At 38.5% G+C, this 27,946-nt stretch overlaps 1 long non-coding RNA gene across 3 annotated transcripts; it reads right to left on the reverse strand.

The window, feature by feature from the left end:
• Positions 1 to 26,494, reverse strand: LOC138843382 (uncharacterized). 3 transcript variants are annotated; one of them, XR_011378044.1, is made up of 5 exons: positions 25,942 to 26,494; positions 25,098 to 25,200; positions 19,804 to 19,993; positions 2,268 to 2,389; positions 1 to 1,387 (listed from the first exon to the last, which is right to left on the reverse strand). It is a non-coding gene; the product is annotated as an uncharacterized lncRNA (long non-coding RNA). The 3 variants fall into 3 exon arrangements; XR_011378045.1 differs by lacking the exon at positions 19,804 to 19,993; XR_011378046.1 differs by lacking the exons at positions 1 to 1,387; positions 2,268 to 2,389; positions 19,804 to 19,993 and adding an exon at positions 20,030 to 24,414.
• Between the last annotated feature and the right edge of the window lie 1,452 nt (positions 26,495 to 27,946).

Here is a 27,946-nt window from a genome sequence, read left to right on the forward strand (position 1 = left end):
CAGTTAATTTAATTTACTAAATTTTCAATAATAAATTTTAACATTTTTTCTATTATCATTTGAATATAACATCTTTTCATGGGGTATAATGCAATATAGATAAAGAAATAAAATATTACTTCAATATAATGTTTAACTATACAGTATAATTTCCAAGGAAGCTGAGCTTTATGTCTATGTGTTATAGATTCCGCAATGGTCTATATAAATTTAAAGAGGCATAATCTTTTCTGTTGAAAATAGGGCAAGAGATGGGGCCGACGCTGTGGTGCAGCTGGTAATGCCCTGGCCTGAAGCGCCAGCATCTCACATGGTCGTCAGTTTGAGTCCTGGCTGCTCCTCTTCTGATCTAGCTCTCTGCTATGGCCTGGGATAGCAGTAGAAGATGGCCCAAATGCTTGGGCCCCTGCACCCACATGACACCCGGAAGAAGCTCCTGGCTCCTGGCTTCGGATTGGCATAGCTTCGGCCGTTGCAGCCATCTGGGGAGTGAACCAGCAGATGGAAGACCTTTCTCTGTCTCTACCTCTCACTGTAACACTGTCTTTCAAATAAATAAAATAAATCTTTAAAAAAAATAGGGGAAGAGGCTACCATCGTTTCTGTTTTAAAACATATTTTTAAAAATTGTAATTATAGGTTCCTTATGATTCTTTATGATGTATATGCAAATCTTTCAAAATTAAATAAGCCTATTACCACTGTTAGTATCCAGGACTTTTTGACAGGCCTGGGATTCATTTCTTTGAAATATTAATCATTAGGGGAGATATTCTAGTTTTTTTTTTTTTTTTTAGGTTACATCTGGAGCATAATTTCAGTGAGCAACTCAGTCTATAATGATAAAGTATTTCCTGTAATATAAAGATGTTTATTTTTATTTTGAATAAAGCTAATTCGCTAACACATATTTTTACCCTAATCACCAAATAAATTTAGGATGAATAAAATGACAAATAATACTGTCAGAACCTCTTGAGGAATAATTATTATTATTATCTTGATAACATTTATCTAATGCTGTGTATCTACTAGTTTGGTATTTATTTTTGTCTTTGGAATACAAAGTTGGCTCTTCGTTGCAAGATGCTGACCACGGAATGATGTAAGCAGAGGAATATTGCCTCCTGTTATTTACAGGCCACACAGAGGAAACACAATGCTGTCGTCTAATTCTGATCAAGTTTCCTGCTAAGGCACCCTGGGAAGCAGCAGGTGATATCTCAATTGCTTGGGTCTTTGTCACCCATGTGGAAGACCTGGGATGGAGATCCAGGCTCTTGGCATCTGCTTGGCCTAGCCCTGACTTTGGTGGACATCTGAGAAATGAACAAGTGAATGAAAAATCATATCTCTCAGTCTCTTGTTCTGTTGCTCTGTCTTCCAACTATGAGAAAACAAAATAAACACTTTTTAAAAAAAATAATAAAAGGAAATCACATAGACACATCTTTTAACAATTTCCAGAAAATGAATGTCAGCTAAAATTCAGGCTGTGATGATAAAGTGGATATTAAATATTGCAAAAACTGGTGACAAGATTAAAAGGCATTATTCTGGTAAAAAGGTTTTTAACTGTCTTTCTCTATACTAGAACAGTAAGCCCCCTTCCTATTCTGCCATTTTTGGAACCTCTTTTGGTAAATGCCAATTTTCCTTATTCTTACTCCTCTCATTCGAAAATCCTGCAGAACCCAGAAACAGGTAGAAGAGATTAGATAACAGCAAGAATTTTTAAAAATAGGGGCAGGTGTTATACTGTGGTGGGTAAAATCAGCATCCCATATGGGCAATGTTTGTGTCTAGGATTCTCCACTTCTGAACCAGCTCTCAGCTCCTGGTAATGGCCTGGGAAAAGCAGTGGAGATGGACCAAGTGTTTGGGTCCATGCAGCTATGTGGGAGATTTGGATGAAGGTATAGGCTTTGGCCTGGCTCAGCTCTAGTTGTTGCAGCCAATAAATACATCTAAAAAAATCTTCACAACAGTTTCTATTTGTTTTGAGGATCATAATTTTGTGGTAAAATTTAAAGTTAGGGAGCATAGCCATAGGAAAAATTATCTCCCTGGCATTTATTTAAGAAGTCAGGCATGGATTTGGATAGTGCATATTATTTTAATTTTAATTATTAGCAATTTAGAAAATGCTGTTCTTTGTAGTATGTGTTGAAAATATTGAAAATTCTTTATAAATACAAAAACAGTCGTTTTTACCTTATTCTCAAATTAATTTATTTGGCAAGTAAACAAGGAAATTTAACACCTACTCTGTAGAGGCCTGCTTTACAGCGCAGCAGCATAAGCTGCGGTCGTTGACGTCCGCATCCCATCCGGGCATCTACTGGAGTCCCAGATGCCCCATTTCCAATCCAGCTCCCTGCTAATAAGCCTGGGAAAGAAGCAGCAGATGCTCAGTTCTGACACCTGACATCCACGTGGGAGATCTAGATGGTGTTCCTGGCTCTGGCTTTGGCCTGGCCCAGCCTTGGCTGTTTTGGTCATTTTGGGACTGAACCAAGAGGTTCAAACAAGTAAATTTTTATCAATCAATGAATCAATCAATAAAGCCTGCTATGTAGACATATGCACTCTTGATGCTACTCATAAAGGAATGGTTTTCTTTTTGCATAAGACAAAAATAAACTTTATGAATTCTAACTGTAGTTTCATACAGAATAGACCTAGGTAGAAATCAGTATTCATTAAAATTCTGTTTAAATAAAAACAAGAACAAGACAAAACGTCAAAACCTGAAACATCAGTTACATAACCAGGCAACCAGATTTAGAAGAAATGCAACACTACTGATATCTACAAGTTAAATTCTGGACGATTTTATTTTATTTTATTTGCTTTTTAGAAGATTTATTTATTTGAAAGGCAGAGTTACAGAGAGGCAGAGAGAGAGAGAGAGAGAGAGAGAGGTTATCTATCCACTGGTTCACTCCACAAATGGCTGCAACGGCTGGAGCTGTGCCAATCTGAAGCCAGGAGCCAGGAGCTTCCTCCGGGTCTCTCATGTGGGTGCAGGGGCCCAAGCATTTGGGCCATCTTCTACTGCTATCCCAGGCCATAGCAGAGAGCTGGATTGGAAGCGGAGCAGCTGGAACTCGAATCAGTGCCCATATGGGATGCTGGTACTGAGGCGGCGGCTTTTACCCACTACACCACAGCGCTGGCTCCTTCTGTATTAAAGTTAGAGCAAACTGTATTAATTTCAAGTTTGTGAAGAAATGGTATGTTTTAGAGTTTGAGTTCTCTTCATTCAGAGAAAACCATATATGTCATGAAGATTTCTCTAATTTAATTCCTTTACATTATTATGCAGATCACTAAAACTTCAAATCAGTCATTTCTATTAGAAATGGCAACTGGTTATAGTGTGAAATTTAAATCTCAAATAAAACAGTTTCTGTCTATCAAGAAAATTCTAATATTTAGTCTCTGCACAGCATGTCCACATGAATCAACAGATGACTTTTCAATTTATTTTACAGCTTGGACTAAGTCTGTAAGACTTGCTTTGAAAATATAACTTGTTGGGGCCAGTGTTTTCGTGCAGCAGGTTAAGCTGTGGCCTGTGGTGCCTGCATCCCATATGGCTCCTGTTAGAGTCCTAGCAACTGTGCTTTCAATCCAGCTCCCTGCTGATGTGTCTGGGAAAGCAGATAGCCTAAGTCCCTGGGTCTCTGCAACCTCTGTGGGAGACCTAGAGGAGGTTACTGGCACCTGGCTTTAGCACTGGCCATTACAGCCATGTGGTGAGCAAACCATTTGATGGAAAATCTCTTCCCATCTCTTCCTTGCTCTCTGTATCTCTGACTTTCAAAGTAAATAAATATTTGAAAAAGAAAAATGAAAATTTAGGAAATATAACTTGCTCATTTTAGACTTATTAAAGCACCTTATGGGCAGGAGTTTGGACTAGTGGTAAGAAGGTGGCATCCTGTATTGCAGTGGCTGAGTTCTGTAATTACTTCCAGCTCTTGACTCCAGCTTCCTGTTATTGCAGCTTCCTGTTATTGCAGCCTTAGGAGAAGCAATGATGGTTCAGGTACTTTGGTTCCTTCCACCCACATGAGTGACCTCGATCAAGTTCCCAGCTCCTGGCTTCAGCCTCAGCCCAGACCCATTCTTTTGAGTATTTGGGAAGTAAATCAGAAGATGAAATCTCTCTCTTTCTGTCTCTCTCCCTCTCAAATAAATAATATAGATAGATAGATAGATAGCTAAATATAGAATTTATATAATTATAATATATAAATATATATAATATATAGTTATAATATATTTATATATTAGTATATTATGTAACATAAATATATTAAATATATAATCTTTAAACAAGCAAATATCATAAAGGCATCAAATCTAACATATTTCCTCTATTTTTTTCTCCTCATAATATATGCTTGATATTGTGGTATATGTATAGCTTTTGAAATTGTAAAGTATTTGCTTGTTTTTAGATTGTATCGTTTGAATTTTTCAAAAATTTCCTTGGGTTTTTTGTCATATCTATACCTCTGGAGGATATCATCATCTGAGCATTATGTGTTAGAAGAGACATTGAGTTCACGAAATGACTCAGTCACATGACGACCCCAATGCTACGATTAATGAATGATCTATCCTCACACTCTTGGAACTTTAAATTATTTTCCAACTCAAAGAAGACTCCAGTGTGCATTACCTGAAAAAGTGTGTACAGTATCTCAGCAGACCTCAATACAGGTGGGATTGGCTTTGATGGGTAAAGGCAGATGGATGATAATTAGGCATTTTCCAAATGTGGCCAGTAGTGCTTGGAGACATGGGGACATGAGAGTAGTATTTGTTTTCCTCATAATTAAGTATCTCTACTTTCATCCACTCTATGCAGTTGCTAACCCTTTTCTGTTTCCTCAGAAAATAATTAGCATGAGCATCCTAATTTCTCCCTGCAGCTTTTCTTTCTCAAACTGAGTCTAGCAGCAGTCTTCATGTCGAGGGCGCTGCAGCAATCAGAGGACCTCCTTTCTCATCGTGATCTTTGAAATATGAGCATCATTAAGGTGAGCAGAAACGTATGGACAGTCACCCCCCACACTGGTGACTTCCTATCACCTAAATGATATCTCCTGCGTATTTCTCCTTTATTCATTCTTTCTAGTTTTCCATTGCTAAAACTATATTTATTGAGACAAGCAACAAGATCCTGTGTGCTTGTGAGTTTTTTATGGAAATAAAATGATGCAGACATGTGTTGCTTTTTCCTAAATAACACAGTAAAAAAAATCCACATTTTTAAATCATTTAGAATGTAAAAAGAAAACCTGTGGCTTCCTTTGTTGTCCACATCTCTACCTTCTTTAATTTCCTGAAGTATCACTGAAGGGTTATTAGTTACATCAGAATTAAGTCCATTATACCCAAGAGTCCATTAATTATCTTTCGCTTTATACATAATGATACAAAAGGTTAGATTTTGGTTGTTCTTGGCAGAATTATCCTGGTCTGCTGTGGTTCCCTTCTTCTTCCCATTTGCCCACATTTGTCAGAACCAGGGGAACACAGAAGAGCTTGAATTAGTCACTTTGAAGAGCACTCATTTGAATAATTAAAATTAAATATTTAGCTATATCCAAAATTATAATTGAGGGGACAGAGAATTCCAGATGGCTGAATAGGGTACAACCAAGCTGCTCTGGAATATGAAAAGAAAAAAGGAAGGACTGCTTCCAGGAGGAAGAAATATCACTGCACCTATACAAACACAGCTGACTACGGTTAAGACAAACGAAAATACTCAGAGACTACACTCTGGGCTCACCTAGAACCAAAGCCAAAGCAACAAGCCCATAGTCCGTGCATACCAGCTAAACCATGATCTCTTCTACAATAAGAGCTACTCCATAAAGAAGAAAGGATGAATACACACGAGGGGGAGATGTCAATGGAGTGACACAGCAGACATGTAAAAGCAAGATAACATGACATCTCCAAAAGAATTCCGGAATTAGATCTTGACTTGAAGGAAAGCTACGAAATAACAGATATAGAATTCAAAATAATGATTGCGAGGAAACTCAATGAGAATACAAGAAAATACAGAGAGACAAATTAAAGTATTGAGGAAATCAATGAATGATATGAATGAACATATTGCTAAAGAGATCAAACTCATTAAGAAGAACCAAATAGGAGCTGGTGCTCTGGCGTAGTGGGTTAAGCCGCTGCCTGCAGTGCTGGCATCCCATATGGGTGCCAGGTTGAATCTCGGTGCTCCACTTTCAGTCCAGTTCTCTGCTATGGCCTGGAAAACAGTAGATGACCCGAATCATTTGGCCCCTGAACCTGGATGGGAGACTTGGAGGAAGCTCCTGCCTTCTGGCTTTGGATTGGCACAGCTCCAGCCTTTCCAGCCATTTGGGGAGTGAACCAGTGGATAGAAGACCTCTCTCTCTCTCTCTGCCTTTTCCTCTCTGTAACTCTGCCTTTCAAATAAATAAAATAATTCCTAAAAAAAAATGTAAAATGATCCTAAAAGGTTTGAAAATCATTTTCAAATTAGCAGAAACAATGTAGTGTATGTTTTAACAAAAATGAATAGCTAACATAAAAGAAGAAAACGAACTGCTGACATCTCAAAAATAGTCTTTTATGTACTTTTGGGTTAAAATTAAATCAAAACTGAACATAAAAAATTTACAATTGACGTTTAGTAATTGTATATAATTCTTGGTTACAGTGTGCTGATTTGATGCATATATATAATGTGTAATGATCAAATTGGGATAGTTAGCATTTCTATCTTATTAAATATTTATATTTCTTGAACTGAGAACCTAAAATTCCTGTCTTTTGTTTTTTTCTAAATGAATAACAAATTGTTTGAATGGTTTTTATCCTACTGTGCTGTAGAACACTAGAACTTTCTCCTCCTATCTGATTCTACTTTGATGTCTATTATCCAACTTTCCTCCATCCTTTCTCCCCTTTTCCTGCCTAACATCTGTGATCATTATTTTACTCTCAACTTCTGTGGAATCAACTGTTTTGGCTCCTGCATATGAATGAGATTACATAGTATTTGTCTTTATATTTCTGGTTTATCTCACTTAACTTGATATCCTCCAGTTCTCTATGTGTCGCTACAAATGCAATATTTCATTGCTATTTATGCCTGAATAATATTCTGGAATGTACACATGCACCACATTTTATTTATCTATTCTTGTGTTCACAGACACCTTGGTGTATTTTATTTGGTTGTTGTGCTGGATTGGCTGTGTGTTGATTTTATTTGTGCTGCAATAAACCTGTGAGTACAGATGTATGACTCTGATGTACTGCTTCTGTTTCCTTTAGATATATCCCAGATGTGGAATGGATGAATCACATGGTAGATTCATTTATAGATTTTTAAAGAAACTTCATAGTGTTATATAAAATATTTTGAGAACCTCCTCAGTGTTTGAATTAATTTACATTCTGATATGGCCTATAGGAGTCTCATTTCTGCACATTTTCCCCAGTATTTTTTAATTTTTGTCATCAATTATAGTCATTCTAACTGGGGAAAATGATAAATAGTTAATTACAAATATTATATGCTCATATCCATAGCTTAGAATTCTCCAGTATGTATCCAAATAACTTCCTACTCAGATGTTATATGAACTTCCCAGTGTCAGGAATTGTGCTCATCACTTTATAAGATTATAATTCTCGCATTTTAGTATTTTATTTGTTCAAGTACTATTGGTTGAACTCTGTAATTAACATACAATTATTCTTAGGTGTTTAAATTTTAACTGAAAAGTGATCCCTGTTACGAATTTAGAAAACATTATGCTGATTGAAATAAGCCAATCCCAAAAGGACAAATACCACATGTTCTCCCTGATAGGTGACAACTAACTGAGCATCAAAAAAGAAACCTGTTAAAGTGAAATGAACACTATGAGAAACGGTGACTTGATCAGACCTCGCCCTGACTGTTGATGAACAACTTAATATGTTATCCCTCTTAGTATTTTTTTGTTTGTTCTACTTAATACTTTTGGTTGAATACTGTAATAAATACACAGTTATTCTTAAGTGCTGAAACTTAACTGAAAAGTGATTGCTGTTAAATATAAGAGTGGGAATAAGAGAGGGAAGAGATGTGCAATTCGGGACATGCTCAAGCTGACTTACCTCAAACGGTAGAGTTAGAAACATACTAGGGGATTCAAATTCAATCCCATCGAGGTGGCATGTACCAATGCCATCTCACTAGTCCCAGTGATCAATTTCTGTTCACAATTGATCCTAATGATAGGACTAAGAACCAAAGGGATCACATAAACAAGACTAGTGTCTGCAAATACTAGCTGATAGAATCAAAAAGGGAGAGAATGATCCAACATGGGAAGTGAGATACACAGCAGACCCATAGAATGGCAGATGTCCTAAACAGCACTCTGGCCTCAGAATCAGCCATTAAGGCATGCGGATCTGGCTGAAAAGCCCATGAGAGTATTTTAGGCATGGAAAGCCAAGACACTCTGGGAAAAAAAAAAAATACCTAAATGAAAGATCTCTGCGAGTGAGATCCTAATGGAGAGAACGGGGCCTTCAAAGAAGGAGGTACCTTTCTCTGAAGGGAGGAGAGAACTTCCACTTTCACCATGGCCTTGTCTAAATATGATCAGAGTCGGTGAACTCAGGGGGCTTCCTTAGCCTTGGCAGCTCATGACAAGAGCCTAGGATGATTACTGAGGCCACAAACAAGAGTGTCAATTTGTTAAGTCAACAACAGGAGTCACTGTGCACTTACTCCTCATGTAGGATCTCTGTCCTTAGTGTGCTGTACATTGAGATTTAATGCTATAGCTAGTACTCAAACAGTATTTTTCACTTTATGTTTCTGTGTGGGAGCAAACTGTTGAAATCTTTACTTAATGTATGCTAAACTGATCTTCTGTATATAAAGAGAATTGAAAATGAATCTTGATGTGAATGGAAGGGGAGAGGGAGTGGGAAAGGGGAGGGTTGCGGGTGGGAGGGACGGTATGGGGGGGAAGCCATTGTAACCCATAAGTCCTACTTTGGAAATTTCTATTCATTAAAAAATAATAAAAAAATAAAAATCAGGGAAAAAAATTATAATTCTCATAAATAACAGCATATGGCACTCATTGTTAGCCCCATTTTACAGATAAGATAAATGGCACATAGAAACACACATAACTTTCTGCAGGTTAAAAGAGTTGATGGGTAAAAGTGTAAATTCAAGTCCAGTTTGAACAACTCCGAGCCATCTGTGATTTATATGACATACGGTTTAGAAATAAGTTTGTAATTGAGAATTCATTGTGACTTCATTTAAATTTTTAATTAATTCTACAACTCTGGAAAATGAAATACTACTCATCCTTAGTAGCTTGGAAAAAAAAAAAAAACATAAATCTAAAAGCCTCCAAATTAGAAACAGCAGTTTCTTGCCATTCCGCTTCCTTAGCAATTCATCACCTTCTAAACAATTACAACAGAAAATCAATTTCCCAAAATACCAGCCATAGGCTCAGACTGAAATGGGGTCAAGTCTGTTCTTCAAAAGTGTAACTTGACCATCTTTAAGCTAGTTCTCCAGAAACATAAGTGACTTTCTTTATACCTCTTTGAATTTAATAAAATAGAACATGAAAATATCTCCACAAAGTGCCTACAACTTCGTGTATGTTCAACAAAGGGCAACCATTATTTTATTCTCCTATCTATATATTTCTAAAAAAATACACATACCTCCCACAATTTAAGAATAAAAATTAGGTAAGCGAAACATACCAAAATGTCTTATAAATTCAATTGGGGCTGGCGCTGTAGCGCAGCAGGTTAATGGCCTGGCCTGAGCCCTGGCATCCCATATGGGTGCCAGTTCGAGACCCAGCTGCTCCTCTTCCAATCTAGCTCTTTGCTATGGTCTGGGAAAGCAGTAGAAGATTGCCCAAGTCCTAGGGCCCCTGCACTCACGTGGAAGACCTGAAAGAAGCTCCTGGTTCCTGGCTCCGGATCTGCTTAGCTCTGGCCATTGTGGCCAATTGGGGAGTAAACCATTGGATGGAAAATTTCTCTCTCTCTCTGCCTCTCCTCTCTCTTTGTAACTCTGACTTTCAAATAAATAAAAAAAAAAGATAAATTAAATTAGCTATTTTATTAGTTCCTGTTAAATGGGTAAGATAATCAATAGAAAAATATTTATCTTTTACTTCCAAGCTTTGTAATATCTAATTTTACAGATTTCATGTTATTATTATAATTTGGTAATAATTCTCAGTGCAGTATGGGTTTTTTTTTTTTATTCTTAAACAACAATCTGAGAAGGAAAGACCTTCTCAGCATTGGCTTCCACATTGCTCCTGTGGTTCATGTTCTCTTGCAAACAGCAAAAACATTTGAACTACGAGCTCTAGAAATTACCAGGAAATGACTGATAGCATATTTCTTAGAGGACAAGGAGAGATTGATTTTTTTTTAATTTATTTGACAGGTAGAGTTAGACAGTGAGAGAGAGAGACAGAGAGAAAGGTCTTCCTTCTGTTGGTTCACCCCTGAAATGGCTGCCACAGCTGGAGCTACAGCGATCCAAAGCCAGGAGCCAGGTGCTTCCTCTTGGTCTCCCATGGGGTGCAGGGCCCAAGCACTTGGACCATCCTCCACTGCCCTCCCGGGCCACAGCAGAGAGCTGGACTAGAACCTGGCGCCCACATGGGATGCCGGTGCCGCAGGCGGAGGATTAACCAAGTGAGCCACAGCGCCGGCCCAAGATTGATGTTTATCATGAGTGAATGACAAGCAAACAGGGACTTCATTTTTATTGTACTTCAAACTGAACAGAAAATCTCAATTGCCATGTTTCCTGGGTAAATTTAAATAGTCCAGGGTTTGTCTGCATAGTTCTTCCCATAATTCCCCACTTCCTGTCCACATAAATCATTCTTCAAGCACTATACTCCTTACATGAAAGATAATTCTATTTACTGCCCTTTTGCACACATAATGAATGGAAAGACATCGAAGTAATTACTCTGTGATTAGGCAAGGACTAAGATATCGTGAATAAACCTCTATTCATTAATATCTTATGGTGCCCCATGCTGTGACTTTAGTAGTTCTATGTTTATACTCTTGAATTCTATCAACTCATGAACATCTGCAAAATGATCCCACATGCAGGGAACTTTAAGATAGGTCATCAAGAGGCCATATTTGTTATATTGTGAATAATTTTACTTCAAAGTCAAAATAACCTGTAGTGAAGTGTATGTAATAACAAGAGAAATTGCAAGCAACACCAATTATCTTAAAGATGTTTCACTTATTTTATATTTAAGCATCTTTACTAAGACATAATTGATATTACAGAGAGCTCTTGAACACGAGCAATTTGATACATTTGGAAATATAAAAATATCCACAATTCCATCAAGCCAATCAATACACCACAAATTCCTCAGCTCCCCAAATTTTCCTGAGCCTCTCCCCCATGATATCTACCCTCTTCATAAACATTTAAGTAAACAATACTTTTTTTTTTTTTTTTTTTTTGACAAGCAGAGTTAGACAGTGAGAGAGAGAGAGATAGGTCTTCCTTCCGTTGGTTCACCCCACAATGGTGGCTGCGCCTGGTGCTCTGCGGCCAGGCGCTTCTCCTGGTCTCCCATGGGGTGCAGGGCCCAAGCACTTGGGCCATCCTCCACTGCACTCCCTGGCCACAGCAGAGAGCTGGCCTGGAAGAGGAGCAACAGGGACAGAATCTGGCACCCCGACCGGGACTAGAACCCGGTGTGCCGGTGCTGCAGGCGGAGGATTAGCCTATTGAGCTGTGGCGCTGGCCTGATAATTCTTATACATTGAGTCATGTAGTATTTATTTTTCTCTTGCCAAAATCATATGAAACTAGAAATCAGTAAAATTAGGAAAATCAGATAATTCAGATATGTGGTTACTAAACATACATTCCTAAATAACCAATGACCAAAGAAAACTCAAAAACAGAAATATAGAAATGTAGGAAATTAGAAAAATACTTTGAGTGAGACAAATGAAAGCAAAATACAACATATCAAAACCTATAGGAAGCAGCAAATGCAGAAGTGGGAGAAAAGCTTATCGCAATAAACACCTAAATGGGGAAAAAAAAAAAAAAGAAAGAAAGAAAGATCTCAGAGAAACACTAACGTTTGCGGAGGAGCAACTGTGACTAAGCAGGAACAAAGAGTGTAAACCAAGCGCTTCCTACAAAGAGACTGGCCCATCTCTCTCAAGGCTTTGGCTGCTAGTTATTCTCAGTCAGTATGGCTAGTGGATTCTTCTGCCAGATGTCTTCACCTTGTTTTCTTGAAAGTTGGGCATACCCTTATGATTGGTGTGTGGGATACTGAAAGCTGTTCAGTCGTCGCAAGGAAAAAACATGATGTCAATGTTAACACTCATGGGAATCTGAGAGCTCAGGATATGACCCATTCTAATGATTCACATTTGCACCTGCCATGTTCTCAAAAGTGGCAAAGCCTCTCTACATGACCATTTGATAAGTCCCTTCATTCTCCATTTTCAAGCAAATCTCATCCTTTTTGTTCCAGTCTTGCTGGTCCCACCATGCCTACTTATAGCAAGAATTCTGCTGGGTCACTAGAGCTAGAATTCTCCCACCAATGGCACTAGACCCAGCAAGCAAGTTTTTATCATTCCTATTGAATATAGTAAGAGATCTTCTTTAAGCAAAATTTCGTGCATCACTCTATGGGTGGCATTCTTATTGTTATTTTTACTACTGGAAGATCAGATATGCTTTCAGAACGGAATTTTAAAGCATAGCATTTTTGTGATGTTTCAGTATCACTTTACTTGGTGCAAGAAATTGAAGGAAATAAGCACTCAGTGAAGGCCTCATATGATTTCCAATTCAACCTTCCACAATCTCAAAATGGAAATGCTAATGTTTGTTTAAATATGTTATCAAAATGTAAATATCATGGTTCATGTTACAGTAAATCCCAGACTAGCAAATGTGAACTCATTAAATCTAATATACATATAATATATTGAATATATATTGGACAATATATATATTGTTCACATGTGCATTCTAACAGTATTAAATATAAGCAGCACTTGAATGATCTTTTTAAAATTGGATTAATTAATATGAAAAATAAAGAGACAGAAAAACAGAGAAGGTTCCCATCAGCTGGTTCACTCCTTATATGCATGCAGGAAGCTAACAGCTAGCTAGTAACTCAATCCAAATATATCACATGGATGGCAGGGACCAATGATTTGAGTCATCACCCCTTCCTCCCACGCACTTCCTGGCAAGGAGATGGATCTTGGGATAAAACTCAGGTACTCAAATGTGGGACACAGTCATTTTTTAAAAATTTTTGAAACATTTATTGTCAGATTAATTGTTCTTATGGTATTGGTAAATTTTAAAAGTAGTTCTATTCAAATTTTATTTTCAAAAATAAAAAAAAAATTCCCAAAAGATTGGTTTGACAGCCAATAAAAACCTCTTCATTTTATTGATTGATTAACAGGAGAAATTAACATAACCAGAATAACTAATCTTGATGCCCACTTACGATGTCTTGTCTTCATAATTAAGCCAAATGCCCTACCCCTGTAACAATATATATGTTCATTAAACCCTAGAAAGATCTCAATACAAATAGAAAAAAAAAGCATGTGCGAACATAGAAAACTGTGCCATTTCATAATGAACCCACTTAAGAGTAGTTTTTAAAATTTCTTGTATGTCTATTTATTACATGTATATGACATAAATTAAAAATTATGAAAGGCAATAAGATAAAAAGTAGGTCTCTTTTATCCTTGACCTTCATTCTCCACTTCTAAATTTTCTTCTCCAGCAATGCCCATTGCAAATAGGCAGGCAGGAAGACAAATACACAGGTAGGTTAACAGACTATTCTGGCTCTGTGGCCTTTGATAAATTACACAATTTGTATATACTTAGTTTCCTAAGCTATAAAATATGTGGAAAAACCTAGAAATAGAAACGTATTTTTTATTGACAAATGGCATTTTGTATTCGTCATTATACTCTGCTTGATTTTGCTTTTCTTCCCAAAGATCTTGGACCTCATTCCATATTACTTATTTATTAGTGTCTTCATATTTTTTAAAAATGTTTAGCTTCTCTAGTATAATTGTACTATAATAAGTTTCATTCTAAAATTTGAGTATACTTTGATCAGTTCAGATATGAAATTGTCATCTTCAGAGAAAATAGTCAATAAATTAACTGCCTTTACAATAGAAGAGATGCTATCCATCCTAATATTTGCAGTAGATTTCCTTCCATAATTTTTCACATCTTCAAAATTAATGGATTTGTAATTCCACAATGTAGTAATGGAAAATATGAAGTTTCATATTTCATACACTAAAATACTTTAAGTTATTTATAGATGTATTCAATAAGATTTATTCAACAGGCCCTGCTCTGGTTTCTAAAGTTAAAGCAATAAACTCAAATTATATGGATAACAAAATAGAGTTTTCATATAAGTATTGGAAAGAAAGCAATATACAAATACATTTTTATGAATAATACTTTAGGAGCCCTTTTAAATTAAAACATAATAACTTTTAAGAAAATAGAAGTATGATGAGTCTTCCTTAATCTGATACAATGTATATGTAAAAAAACCTAAAACAAACCTCATAACTAGTGGATTATACCTTAATAACTTTCATGTTGAAATCAAATCCTACCACCACCAATTTAATTCACCAGTGTATCAATGGTCTTAGTTACTGAAAAGAAGCATCTGATTTAATTAATGTTGGGAAGTTTGAAAATAGAGTCATGATCGCAAGAATTACTGTATATTTAGGGAATCATATGTGTATTTTAAATATTACAAATATATGGAATATGTGTATAGAAAAATATAAATCAATAAATGATTTTAATGGGTTCTCAGAATATAAAAACTATTTTATTTCTATCATTTTTCCAGTTCTATACTGCTGCCCAAAATGTCATAGCTTCTAGAAATGACTTTCTTTGGACCCATGGTTTTGTGATTTGATAATTCTGGTAGGCCTTTATTAAGGAATTCTTCCATTCTGTGTTACATAAACAAGTTTCTGTGGCATTCTGCAGGAGTCTGGCTAATCACAACATTCCAGATTGCTCCATTTATATGTCTGATGCCTTGGTGAAAGTGGCTGACATGCTAGGCCTACACATTGCCTCTCCAAGGATAGCCATAAAGAGTACATATCAACTCCAAACACTCAGACAGTATATCTAGAGAAAGGAAATACAAATTTCTCAGGCTGAAAATTTGCATAGAATAGTAAATTACCAAAAGCCATCCCAGGACCATAATGATTCAGATATGGCAATGACCCCATCTCTCCTCAAGATAACTGGTACTCAGGTTAAAGATGTAAAATAAACTCTGTTTTAAGTACTGTACACAGATATTCTGATTGATTTTTTACTCAGAAAACTAACTTTATAGATAGGAAAATCAAGGCACACAGAAGTTAAGTAATACAGATTAGCCTTTAAAATTTTTTACTAGGGATATGGTTTTGTGGCTAAGATGCTCACACACCAAATTGAAGTATCTAGATTAGATTAAACTGGCTCCAACTTCTTCCTAATGCAGAGTTTGGGAGGCAGCAGTGATTGCTCAATTGTACTTCTGCCACCCATGTGGCAGACATGGATTGTGTTCCCAGCTCCTGGTTCTATACCCAGCCAAGACCCAGCTATTGTGAGCATTTGAGGAGGGGACCCAGTGGAAGGAAGCTCTCTCTTTCTATCTGTATCTCTGTCTTTCTGTCAAATGCTTTTGAAAGCATAATTCCTCATTAACAGCAAAAACAAGCAAAGAATTTGGAAGTACTACTTTAGACATGAAAAGTGTGACATGTTGGTTCTATATAAGCAAATTTCAAAAGCACATGCTTTTGTAGCAGTATTAATTTACTACACAACATAGAAACAATCAGCATTAGTAAAATGATAATTTGTAAATAGCCACATAGTGCAAAAAATCCAGTTTATTTAAAGAGCCAATGAAGTAGAATGTAGACGGGAAAATAATCGTGCTACAAAAATCATAAATTATGCCACTGTTGGAATAGTGAATAGTGGTTGTGTATATGTCTGTGTGTGCATTTGTGTATGTGTATGTGTGTGGTATTTGTCTGATACAAAGAATTGTAGGGCAAAGAGAACATGCAGTTTTCTATCTGGGAAAACTTAATCAACTTGCATGACTGTCAATAGCTTTCCTAAGACAGGTATAATTTGTTGCATGTGATTAAATGTTTAGTTCCTGGCTTAAAAATGAAAATCAGCATTGGACTGGCAAAAGCTGATTTTTTTTTCTGATATGTAGCACTGAAAAAAACTGTTCCATAACTTTATATTCAAGAAACAATGTGACTGGTTTATAACTTATGCCACTTTTACTCTTGGTAAATTGGGTTTGGGGGAAAGGGAGCAGAGAAGAACAAAGGTTTAATTTGCTGAGATGTATAATTCATGGTTAATAAACTGTAACACACAGTCAGTGATATGGTAGTTTAAGGAGAACAGAGGCAAAGAAGCATTTCTTTTCCCCATCACATGTACTTAATTGGCACAGCTCTGCCTCTGGAGGACAAGAAATAATGAAGCTGCCGCAGCCCTGGAATCTGAATTCCTATGAAACTGTTTAGGAGAAAAACAAAACAAAACAAAGCTGCATATGTCTTTTTATTTTATTTTATTTATTTATTTATTTATTTATTTTTTTGACAGGCAGAGTGGACAGTGAGAGAGAGAGACAGAGAGAAAGGTCTTCCTTTGCCATTGGTTCACCCTCCAATGGCCGCCGCGGTCGGTGCGCTGCGGCCAGCACACCGCGCTGATCCGATGGCAGGAGCCAGGTACTTCTCCTGGTCTCCCATGTGAGTGCAGGGCCCAAGCACTTGGGCCATCCTCCGCTGCACTCCCTGGCCATAGCAGAGAGCTGGCCTGGAAGAGGGGCAACCGGGACAGAATCTGGCGCCTCGACCGGGACTAGAACCCGGTGTGCCGGCGCCACAAGGCGGGGGATTAGCCTAGTGAGCCGCGGCACCGGGCCGCTGCATATGTCTTAAAAGGAGAGGTTCTCCTGTTTCATGTGAAACATTTATAGAAATTATACATAAATTAACTTACACCTGTTAAAGAAAACAGAATGTTTATATAACTGTATTTTTATATTTGTAGATGTACACACACATTAGAAAACTAGGCCAAGTTTTGTTAAGCACACAATACATTGATGAAGAGAGCTATTTGTACATGGTATGCACATAAAATGGGCCTGTATACACATTCAAAACATTCCGTGGGATGAGCAGATTTTGTAAGTGGGAGAGATGGTTAAGCAAACATTGGAAGACACACATTTATTCAGCTTCCTTCTGAACTACCAGGCAGGCTTTATTACCTCCATTTCATATATGAGACGACTATGGTTTGAAGGATTGCGACACTTGCACATGTTTTGACTTGTTGTAGGCTGTGTCTGATATTTCAGTGTTGATTGGCTAAAATACAAATTCCATTCTATTTTCTATTTGTATCCCCTCGCTTACAGTAAGATAGAGCTAGCTCTTGTGCCAGTATGCAATAGTAGATACAGATCCTTGCTAATATGCCTGGGAATGCAGCTCAGAATACGGCCTGAGTACTTGGGTTTCTACCATCCATGTGGGTGACCAGGTTGAAGTTTCTAGCTCCTTGCTTCAGCATGATCCATAGTTGGCTGCTGGAGTCATTTGGAAAGTGAACCAAGAGAGGAAAAATCTCCTTGTCTTTCCCTCTATATCTCTGTCACTCTGTCTTTTAAAGAAATACTTTAAAAAAAAAGAAAACATATCTTTCAAAAAAACAATTCTTGGAATCATTAATTTTTTTTCTATTATCTGAAAAGCAGAGAAAGAATCAGTGAGAGAGAAGAGGAGGGAGGGAAGGTAGAAGGGAGAGAGAGAGGGAGGGAGGAGGGTATTATGAGGGGGAGAGAGAGAGAGAGAGAGAGAGAGAGAGAATGAATCTATTTAATTGATTCATTCCCCAAATCTCATAACAGCCAGAGCTTTGCTAGGCTGAAGCCAGGAGCTGGGAACTCCATCATGGACTACCACATGGGTGGCAGGGGTTCAACCACTTCAACCATCACCTGCTACCCCACCAGGATGCAACTGAGAGCAGAGCCAGAACTTGGAACCCAAGCATTCAAATTTGAGTTGTGGGCATCCTATGTTATTTTGTAACAGCTGTGTGAGATGTGTGCCCTGATTTTTGGATTCTGAGTGATTTGGTTAAAGGGTATATTAAGCCTTAACCATTGAGTGTTAATCAGTTCTACAAATGAGGTTGAACTGGGGGTAGCTTCATTATTCTCCAATTAACTATTACTAGTACATATCATGTGTTAACTTTTTATTTCTTACTGTGTATTTATGAGATTTTATAACATAGTGCTTTTTTATATTTTCAAAGATTTATGTATTTGCTTGAAAGGCAAAGTTACAGAGAGGTAGAGGCAGAGAGAGGAAGAGAGAAAGAGAGATCTTCTATCCACTGGTTCACTTCCCAGATGTATGCAACGGCTGGAGCTGCGCTGATCCGAAGCCAGGAGCCAGGAGCCAGGAGCCAGGAGCCAGGAGTTTTACCTACGACACCACAGCACTGGCCCCTTCACAGTGCTTTAAATATTGTCAACAAGCCAATGAAAGCTCCATTTACATCTTGAACTTTGATTCTTCATGAATTGTAGGTTATTTATTCACTACATACATTTCATTTTTATGTTGAAAATCCATTTCAGGGACTGGTGCCGTGGCATAGTGGGTAAAGCTGCCGCCTGTGGTGCCAACATCCCATATTCGAGCCAGTTTGAGTCCCAGCTACTCCACTTCCAATCCAGCTCTCTGCTATGGCCTGGGAAACCAGAAGATGGTCCAAGTCCTTGGGCCCCTGGACACACTTGGGAGATGCAGAAGAAGCTCCTGTCTCCTAGTTTTGGATTGGCTCAGTTCTGGCTGTTGCAACCATTTGTGGAGTGAACCAGTGGACAGAAGACCTCTGTCTTTCTCTCTGCCTCTGCTTTTCTGTAACACTGACTTTCAACTAAATAAAAAAATCTTTTTTTAAAAAAAGAAAATCCATTTCAAACTAACCATGTCCATTTTGATAAGTCTTTCTTAATAATATATAACACATATGATATATTAGATTTGTGATCCTTAGAACAGAATTATGAGAGAGTTTCTATTAGAATTCTCATTTTGAACATGAGGAAATATCAATTCAGAGATTACTACACATGCCTACATTTCGTAAGAGGTAGTGACGGGATGCAAACCCAATCTGTCCTCAGAATCTATCCCATCAATCATGAAGCCAGAAGCAACATCTCTTTCTCCATAATTCATCTCAAAGTGGGTCACTTTTCCATCTTCACATCTCCAAGTGCCACTACCTTTTGCCTACCTATGCATTTGCAGTCAGGTTTCCAATAGTTCTCTCAAATTTTTATGTCAATAGTACATTTTTGTTGTGTTGTTCTGTTCACAGTAATAAACTAACCACATGCTAAGCATTATTCTAAACAATTTTAATGTATTATTTCCTTTAACCCTTGAGGTCATTGATGAGATAGATTTTATGATTCTCATTTCACATGTGAAAACTAGGACACAGAATTCCATAAAGACACTCATGGCCAGAAAGTGCCGAAGAAAGAAGCATACCTCATCTGTCTTTGAAATCCATGCTCTGAAAACCACCACAGTAGTATACGTAGGGTCTTCAAAATGTTCATGAATAATGTATACTAAGAAAAAGCTATGTATAACGGGCCACCGTAAGCAATGCCAATATCACAAACTCCAGTTCAAGTGCTGACTGCTTCACTTCTGATCCAGCTTTGTGCTGACGTTCCTGGAAAACCACTGTAAGATGGCTTAATTGGGTCTCTTCCAGCAAAGTGAGAAACCCAGATGGAGTTCTGGGCTCTAGGCTTCCACCTGACCCAACCCCAGCTATTGTGGCCATTTGCGGAGTGAACCAGTGAATGGAAGAGCTCTCCTTTTCTATGTCTTTCTCCTTCTCTTTTTCACTTTCACTCTGTCTCTCTGTCACTGAGCTCCAGTGGCACTGGTCTTCCTTCTCTCTCAACCACACCATGCTTTTTTGCCTTTGGGTCTGTCCAACTGGGTATTCAACTGGCAGACTTTTTCCATCATACAGGTGTCATCTCCAATGTTACAGCATAGTCTGTCCCCTAGGCCCTTTACTAAAACCACAATCTACCTCAGGTACACCCCACAATCCTTTATCCTAAGTGTGGAATATATACTTAAAATTTTTTTTGAGTTGATTTTCTGATTCTTCTTACCGAAAAGGAAGGGTGGAAGAGTAAGCACAATTTAATAAAACTATGCATGGATTTCAAAATTTTTCCACAAAAATAAACTTTAAAAATATTTGACAGGCAAGAGAGATAGAGGGTTCCCATCTACTGGTTTCTTCCCAAATGCAGTCAACAGCCAGGGCTGGGCCAGGATGAAGCTGGGGCTTAATTTGGGTCTATCTTATGACTGGCGTGGATAAAAGTATTTGATCCATCACATGCTACATACCAGGGTGTACAAGGCAGGAATCTGGATCATACTCAGAGCCAGAACGTGGCTGAGGGCCTCTGATATGTGATTGGACCATGCTTCTTAACTGCTAAACAAAACCTCTGCATCTAAATTATATTTTCATTCCATATCTTCACAAACTATCTGAAGTACCTCCGAATATATTCCTTTTCTTCTTAATCTTCCTACCACCCTATGTTTATCTGTCAATCAAGCCAAATGCTGAGATTTATCTGTGTTTTGCCTCCTTTGAGAATTTTACTTCTTCCCAGCATATAAGCATTATTAAGCAGATTTCCTCAGAATATTTCAACCACATAGGAAAATTCATGAAAAAATTTTCTGTAAAAATGGAATTAAATGATAAATGGGGGGCAAGGTTCTGGTGCAATGGGAAAAGCCACCACAGTGAGATGTAGGGATCTCATATGAGCAATAAGAATCCTAGTTGCTCCACTGTTGATCCAACTCCTTCTAATGGCCTGAGAAACCAGTGGAAGATGTTCCAAGTAGTTGGGCCCTTACCACCCAAGTGGGAAACCAGGATGGAGTTCCAGATTCCTGGCTACTGAATGGTTCAGCCCTGGCTACTGTGTCCATTTGGAGAGTGAATTAGGGATGTAATCTCTCTCTCTCTCTCTCTCTCTTTCTCTCTTCCTCTCTTTCTCTCTTTCTCTCTCCATCCTTCTCTCCTTCCCTCCATCCCCCTCTCTCTAAAAACTGCCAAAAGAGGGACCTGTGTGGTGGGTAAAGCTGATGCCTGAGATCCTAGCATCCCATACGGTTGCCATTTAGGGTCTTGGCTATTTCACTTCTGATTCAGCTCCCAGCTTATGTGCCTGAGAAAGCAGTACAAGATGGCCCAAGTGCTTGAGCCCCTGCACCCAGATGGGAGAACTGGAGGAAGCTCTTGGATCCTGTGTTCATCATGGCCTGGCTATTGTGTCCATTTGGAGAGTGAACTGGGGAATATCTCTCTTTCTCTCTCTCTCTCTCTTTCTCTCTCTCTCTCTCTTTGTAACTCTGCCTTTCAAATAAATAAATAAATAAATCATTTTAAAAAGATACATTTATTTTGATGCTACAAACTTTTGAAATCCATGCATAGTTTCTTTTAATAATACTTTTTTTACTGTTTTAAACACCCTTTTTTATTTGAAAGGCAGAGTTACAGAGAAAGATGGAGAGACACAGAGAGATTTTCTATTAGTTCAGTCTCCGAATGGCTACAATTGCCAGGGCTTGGCCAGGTGGAAGCCAGGAGCTTCTTCCAGATCTCCCAAATGGGTGGAAGGGGCCCAAGCACTTGGGTCATCTTCCACTGCTTTCCCAGGTGCATTTGCAGGGAGCTGGATTGGAAGTGGAGCAGCCAGGACAGGAATCAACACCCATATGGGATGCCAGCATTTTAGGCAGCAGCTTAATGTGCCATACCACAATGCCGGCCACCATAATACATATTTGCATAAACATTTTAAAGATATTATATATATATATATATATATTAAAAATTGCACCTGACTGGGGTTGTGGTGCAGTTGTTTAAACTACTGCCTGTGATGGCAACATCCCATTAGAGGGTTGGTTCTATTGTCTACTACTCCACTTTCAATCCAGTTCCATACTAATGAACCTGGGAAGCCAGCAGAAGTTGGCCCAAGTCCTTGTGCCCTCACACGCATGTGAGAATGGGATGAAGTTCCTGGTTCCTGGTTATGACTTGGCTCAACCTGACCATTGCAACTATTTGGGAAGTGAATAAGGGAATGGAAGATTCTCTTTCTCTCTCTTTCTTTGTCTTTCCCTTCCTATGTAACTCTGCCTTTCAAATTAAGTAAATAAATCTTTTAAAAGTTGCACCAAAATAAACTTAGCTTTTAGTCACAATTTGCTTTCCAGAAACATTTTGAAATACCCATATCTGAAATCAGATTCCTTCTCACCTTCTTTACTATTTTCCTCCATTCCACTATTTCTAAGCTCTTGTCTCTCACCTTTGACATATCCTCAGGTCTATTTCCCTACAGTAGTCATTATGAAAATTTCAAAACTCAAATAAAGCTGTATATTACTTTATTATCAGAATACTGTCTGCTGAAATTATAATAAAATTCATACTTCATTGTATAGCCTACTAGGTTCCAACTGTCTGATCTCTGCCTGTCTTTGTGATACAAACTTAATCCAAGCTCTGTTGTACCCACTGTGCTCAGATGGCACTGGCCTTTCTTTTCTTGCTTAACCATGCCAAGCTTGCTCCTCCTTGCGTCTGCTCATCTGCGGATTCACATGGCAGGCTTTTTCCATCTTAAAAGCAGTTTGTGCTCCATCCCCACTCCTTTAGCACTCTGCCTCAGGTATACCCTGCCATCCTTTAATCCCACATATTTTTTTTTTTTAAAGTATGAGTTGATTTTCTGATTTTTCTCACTTAAAAGGAAAAGGAAGGGTTGATAAGTGCAGAGAACTTGCCTCTGTTTCCCATTGTTCCTGAAACTTCCTGGCACCCAGTATGCACTTAAATATTATTTGAATAGATGTATGATAAAAACACAGCTGGCATTGTGGAATAAAGGTCAAGCCACTGCTTGGGACAATGGTAACCCTTGTCAGAGTGCCCTGGCCCCATTGTTTCTGATCAAGTTTCCTGCTATTGCACTTGGAACAGCAGCAGATGAGTGTCCAAGTACTTGGGTCTCTGCTACACATGTGGAGACCCAGATGCAGTCTCTGGCTCCTGATTCTGGCTTGGTCCAGCCCTGGCTTTTGTGGGCATCTGACAATTGAATCCACAGACGGAAGAGATCTCTCTCTTTCTAGATTTCTTCTGTGATTCAAATACATACATTTATATTTTTAAAGATTTATTTATTTATCTGAAAGTCAGAGTTACACAGAGAGAGAGAGAGGCAGAGAGAGGTCTTCCATTTGCTGGTTCATTCCCCAACTGGCCACAATGGCTGGAGCTGCGCTGATCCTAAGCCAGGAACCAGGAGCGTCTTCCGGGTCTCCCATGTGGGTGCAGGGGCCCAAGGACTTGGGTGATCTTTTACTGCTTTCCCAGGCCATAGCTGAGAGCTGGATTAGAAGTGGAGCAGCCAAGTCTTGAACCGGCAACCATATGGGATGGCAGCGCGTCAGGCCAGATTGTTAACCCACTGCGCCACAGTGCCGGCCCCTCAAATACATACATTTAAAAAAATAATTCTGGAATTATACTTCAGAAATTTTAGCAAACTCATTCTGCTCATTTGAGTACTTCATAAACATATATTAGATTATGCTATCCTGTTCACAAATTATTATAAGTAATATATTATTGAGGTCTTGCTGTATATTCTCACATACTGTATTTAACTTATGAAGCCCATGTTCTCATTTTACAAAAAGAAAACTAAAGTTCAGAGTGGTTAAAGAACATGCTCAGAAATGCAAATTAAAAAAAAACAGTATTTAACTTTTTATCTCATTTTAAATCTCAAGCTCTTTCTAACTGATCTAGTTGTATATTTGATGAGGGTAAATAGTAGTGATAATCTAAAAGAATAAATTATAAAGGTAATTATAAAAATAAAAATTAAAAATTCTTCAGAATATACATGCGAAAGCTATGATTAACAATTGAGTTCCATAAGTGTACAAGCCTCTTAGTACATACAGTATTACTTGTAAAAGAGTTGATCTTATTTTTGAAGTCCCTCCAATAATTGTAGAAAGCTGTGAGAAGAAAAGAAAGCACTTTTTAAATAGACTTTTGAGAAATAACATCTGCTCTGATGTAGCTTTCTACTGCAAAGGTAAATGCCTAGATGAGATCAATTTAAAGTGTATCTCAATATTTAAAAATTAGCACTTAATAATATCATTTTCATCTTTAAGAATTTTTTTTTGAAATTCTGCCTTATTAAATATGCTGTCACATTATGAACTGTATTTACAGAGAGAGAGAGAGAGAGAGAGAGAGAGAGAAAGCTGAAGTTCAAGTGGGTTTTCTTCAAAAGCTAATAATTAAAAACACATGCTAAAATGCTTTGCCTCAAGTAGGAATCTCCAATATGAGGATAGAATTCTAGTCTTTCAAGCATCAAAAAATATGATTTGTAGTGATAAATCCATTGAAAAGACAATTACAGTTTCCTGTAGGCATGTTAAATGGTTATAAGGTTATAAGTGGTCATCCCTCTTGTCAATGCTGAAATATTTCAGAGAGACAAATAATTCAGAGAGGTAAAATATACTTTTCTGTCTATTTTGATTTCATTTAATTGAAATGATATCAAATAAGAAAACAAAATTCCTTATTTGGTCTAGTCTGAAATTGTCACGTGACTAACTTGAATAGAAACAAATTTGATGTGTTTATTTTGGAGTCCTGGTAGCAAATTAATGACTGCACTTACCTGAAGTTAAAGTTGAAAAAGCTGAACGAAGCACCAGAGAAAATGTAATAAGCCAGGTAGGACAGAGCAAGCATTTCAGTAAACACTGTCATCAACATAGACTCTTTGGAAGCAAAATTCACAAACAACAGCAGTTTTATAGCATTCCCGGTAATTTCCTGTTTTCTAACTTGTTACTAAATTAGCCATACAACCCTGGGGCGTTAACAGAGCCCTACCCACTTAGGTACCACTCTGGGAAGACAGATGGTGACTAAACAAGCGCCACAGCTTTCCAAGGACTCGACTTTGAGAATATTTTGCACTTGAGAGCTTCTGATTAGTCATCAGGTGAACAAATATACAATGGCAAATCACCACAACATACAGAAACTTTCAAGAATATGTATTTAACAGAGGACTGCTTAAGGTTGTATTTTGTCTTTGTCTACATAAACTTATTTTAAGCAAGGAGACTGTCGGTATCATTTCAAGCCAAGAAAAACTTGTCCTGATCGGATTCTGCATTTCAAGTCGCCCGGGGTTATTTTTCTTGGTGAAGGCTAACCCCAACATCTATCCTCATTACTTCGGGCTGCGGGCGTCCCGTGCATCCTAGTCCCCGCGGGTCCAGGTACTCAGTGGCTCCAAGAAAGCGCAGAGGACGCGCCGAGACTCTGGTGCTCATTCAGACTCTTAACTTGGACTCCGGGCCCCGCCCCGCTGCACCCCCGCAGCCCTCACCTGGGTGGGCGCCACCACTTCCCATTCTTCCTCACCCGCACTCTCCTGGGGAAGGAAGGGAGCTAAAGATGTTTCCCTGCGCCAGCCTCCTGGCAAACGGAGGCGATGCCTGGGGTCTTACCTCGATCTAGCAGTCCAGAGAGCAGCTCTGGTAGGGTTAGTCGTTGCCTCCAGAAAAAGGCGGTCGCGTGCTGGGAGAAAGAGCAGGAGAGTCCCTGCGGAGCGGCAGGAGCACTGCTGCTCCTGCAACATCAGGTGGGGCTCCGTCGCATTTATTCCCCATTCTTATGACAATGTGTGGGCACAGGCACCATTGATGCCGCGTGTCCTATACTATCATATTAACACAGTAGCCAGTTCTGCGATTCGGCCTCTGCTGTAATTAATCTATGATCTAATGTGCCCACTACTTTTCACTGCTTTCCTGGAGTCTCAGTTCCCTGAGTGCACACACAGGACAGACCAAAGGCTCCAACCAGAGAAGGACTGCAGTGGAGGCTGGTGCCCTTGCTGCCTATGGTGCTGAGTCAGCACCGACTTCCCCTGCTTGAAGGCAGGAACAGATTTGAGGCAGAGGGAGAGTCCTTTCCCTCCGCTCTCCTTTTCAGAAGAGTCACACGCCTCAGGGTCTGAAGCACAAATGCAAGGTCTGTGATTCAAGAAAGTCCGAGATCAAGGTGGATTATTGTTTCCTGAGAGCCACTTCCTCTTAGTGACTTCTCGCTGTGACCTCACATGGGCCTCTTACAAATAAAGGCACTAATCTCATTGATGAGGATTCTAAAGCCCACATGATCTAGTCACATCTCAGAGCCTCCTAGCATTATCACCTTGAACATGAGTATCACATATGATTCCCTCTTGGTTGGCAGACATAAATGTTCAGACCACTGCAGAGTATTTAATTGACATTTTACATAATGCAGAACATATAAATATTTAATAAACATAAAATAATAATGGTGAACTGGGATATGCACAGGTTTTTCTGGATTGGCATTGTAAGTGATCAGTTATTTCTCACTCTCAGTCCACTTGCTTCAGGTTGTGCTAACTCCTTCCTTGACTCCAGTGACAAGACATTGATTCTTTCCATGCAAGTATTTTGTTTACCTGGTGATGGGGATTGTTTCATACATGGACACTTATAAAAAGTCAAGCTATTCAGGGACCACAAAACAGAAAAAGATTCTAGAACTTTGTGTTACAACTTCAAGTTAGAATCACATAGTTAGGCATATTTAAATGCACAGCAACTGCAGACTTCTTATATGAAGATTTGAGGACAAGTAGGGGAAAAAATCTGAGATTCTTAAACATGAAAGTTTAGATACAAGAAAAGGAACTTCTCAATAATACTGATTTTGCAAACCACTGGGACCCTTAGATCTTGCAGAGGTGTCCTCGTGGTGTTTAATAACAGAAAATACTTTTCCTGTACTGGCAAAATCTCAAGACTTTTCTACTGTAATACAATATGGACTTTCCTCGGGAACTTCACCTACCTACTCTTTTGGCTGTAAGGTCTATATCCAGCAGTAAACACCATCCTAAAAGATTATGGTCAGGATGGGTTTGATATTAAAGGTTAAACACTGAGAAGAATCAGAATCTTTAGGCAGGGATCCTTAACTACCTGGGATGGTGCTTGGCCAAAGAACTTAAAATATCAGACTGAGTGACACGGCTGTTAAGATTTCTTCTGATATGCCCACATCCCATATTAGAGTGCCTTGGATCAAGTCTTGTCTCTGCTTCCAATTACAGCTTTCAGCTCTCGTGCACCATGGGAACAGCAGGTAATGGCTCAAGCAGTTGGATCTCTACCACTCACTTGAAAGACCCGGATTGAGCTCCCAGTTCCTGGAATCAGCATGGCTCAGTCCTTGCCATTATAGATATTTGGACTGCTAACTAGTGAATGCCATATCTCTGTGTGGCTCTCTTGGTATTTGTCTTTCAAATGACAAAATAAGTAAGCAAATAAATGAAAGACTGACTCAATAAAAATTCATTGAGTTGGGAGAATTTTCTTGAGACATGAGATAAAATATACTGGGAAGGATGCCAAGGGAAAAGAGAAACTCACTGCCAACAGGCTCTTCAAAGTGATGGCTAAGGCTAAA

This window comes from Oryctolagus cuniculus, chromosome 8, assembly GCF_964237555.1.
Source record: "Oryctolagus cuniculus chromosome 8, mOryCun1.1, whole genome shotgun sequence".
Taxonomy (NCBI): Eukaryota; Metazoa; Chordata; class Mammalia; order Lagomorpha; family Leporidae; genus Oryctolagus; species Oryctolagus cuniculus.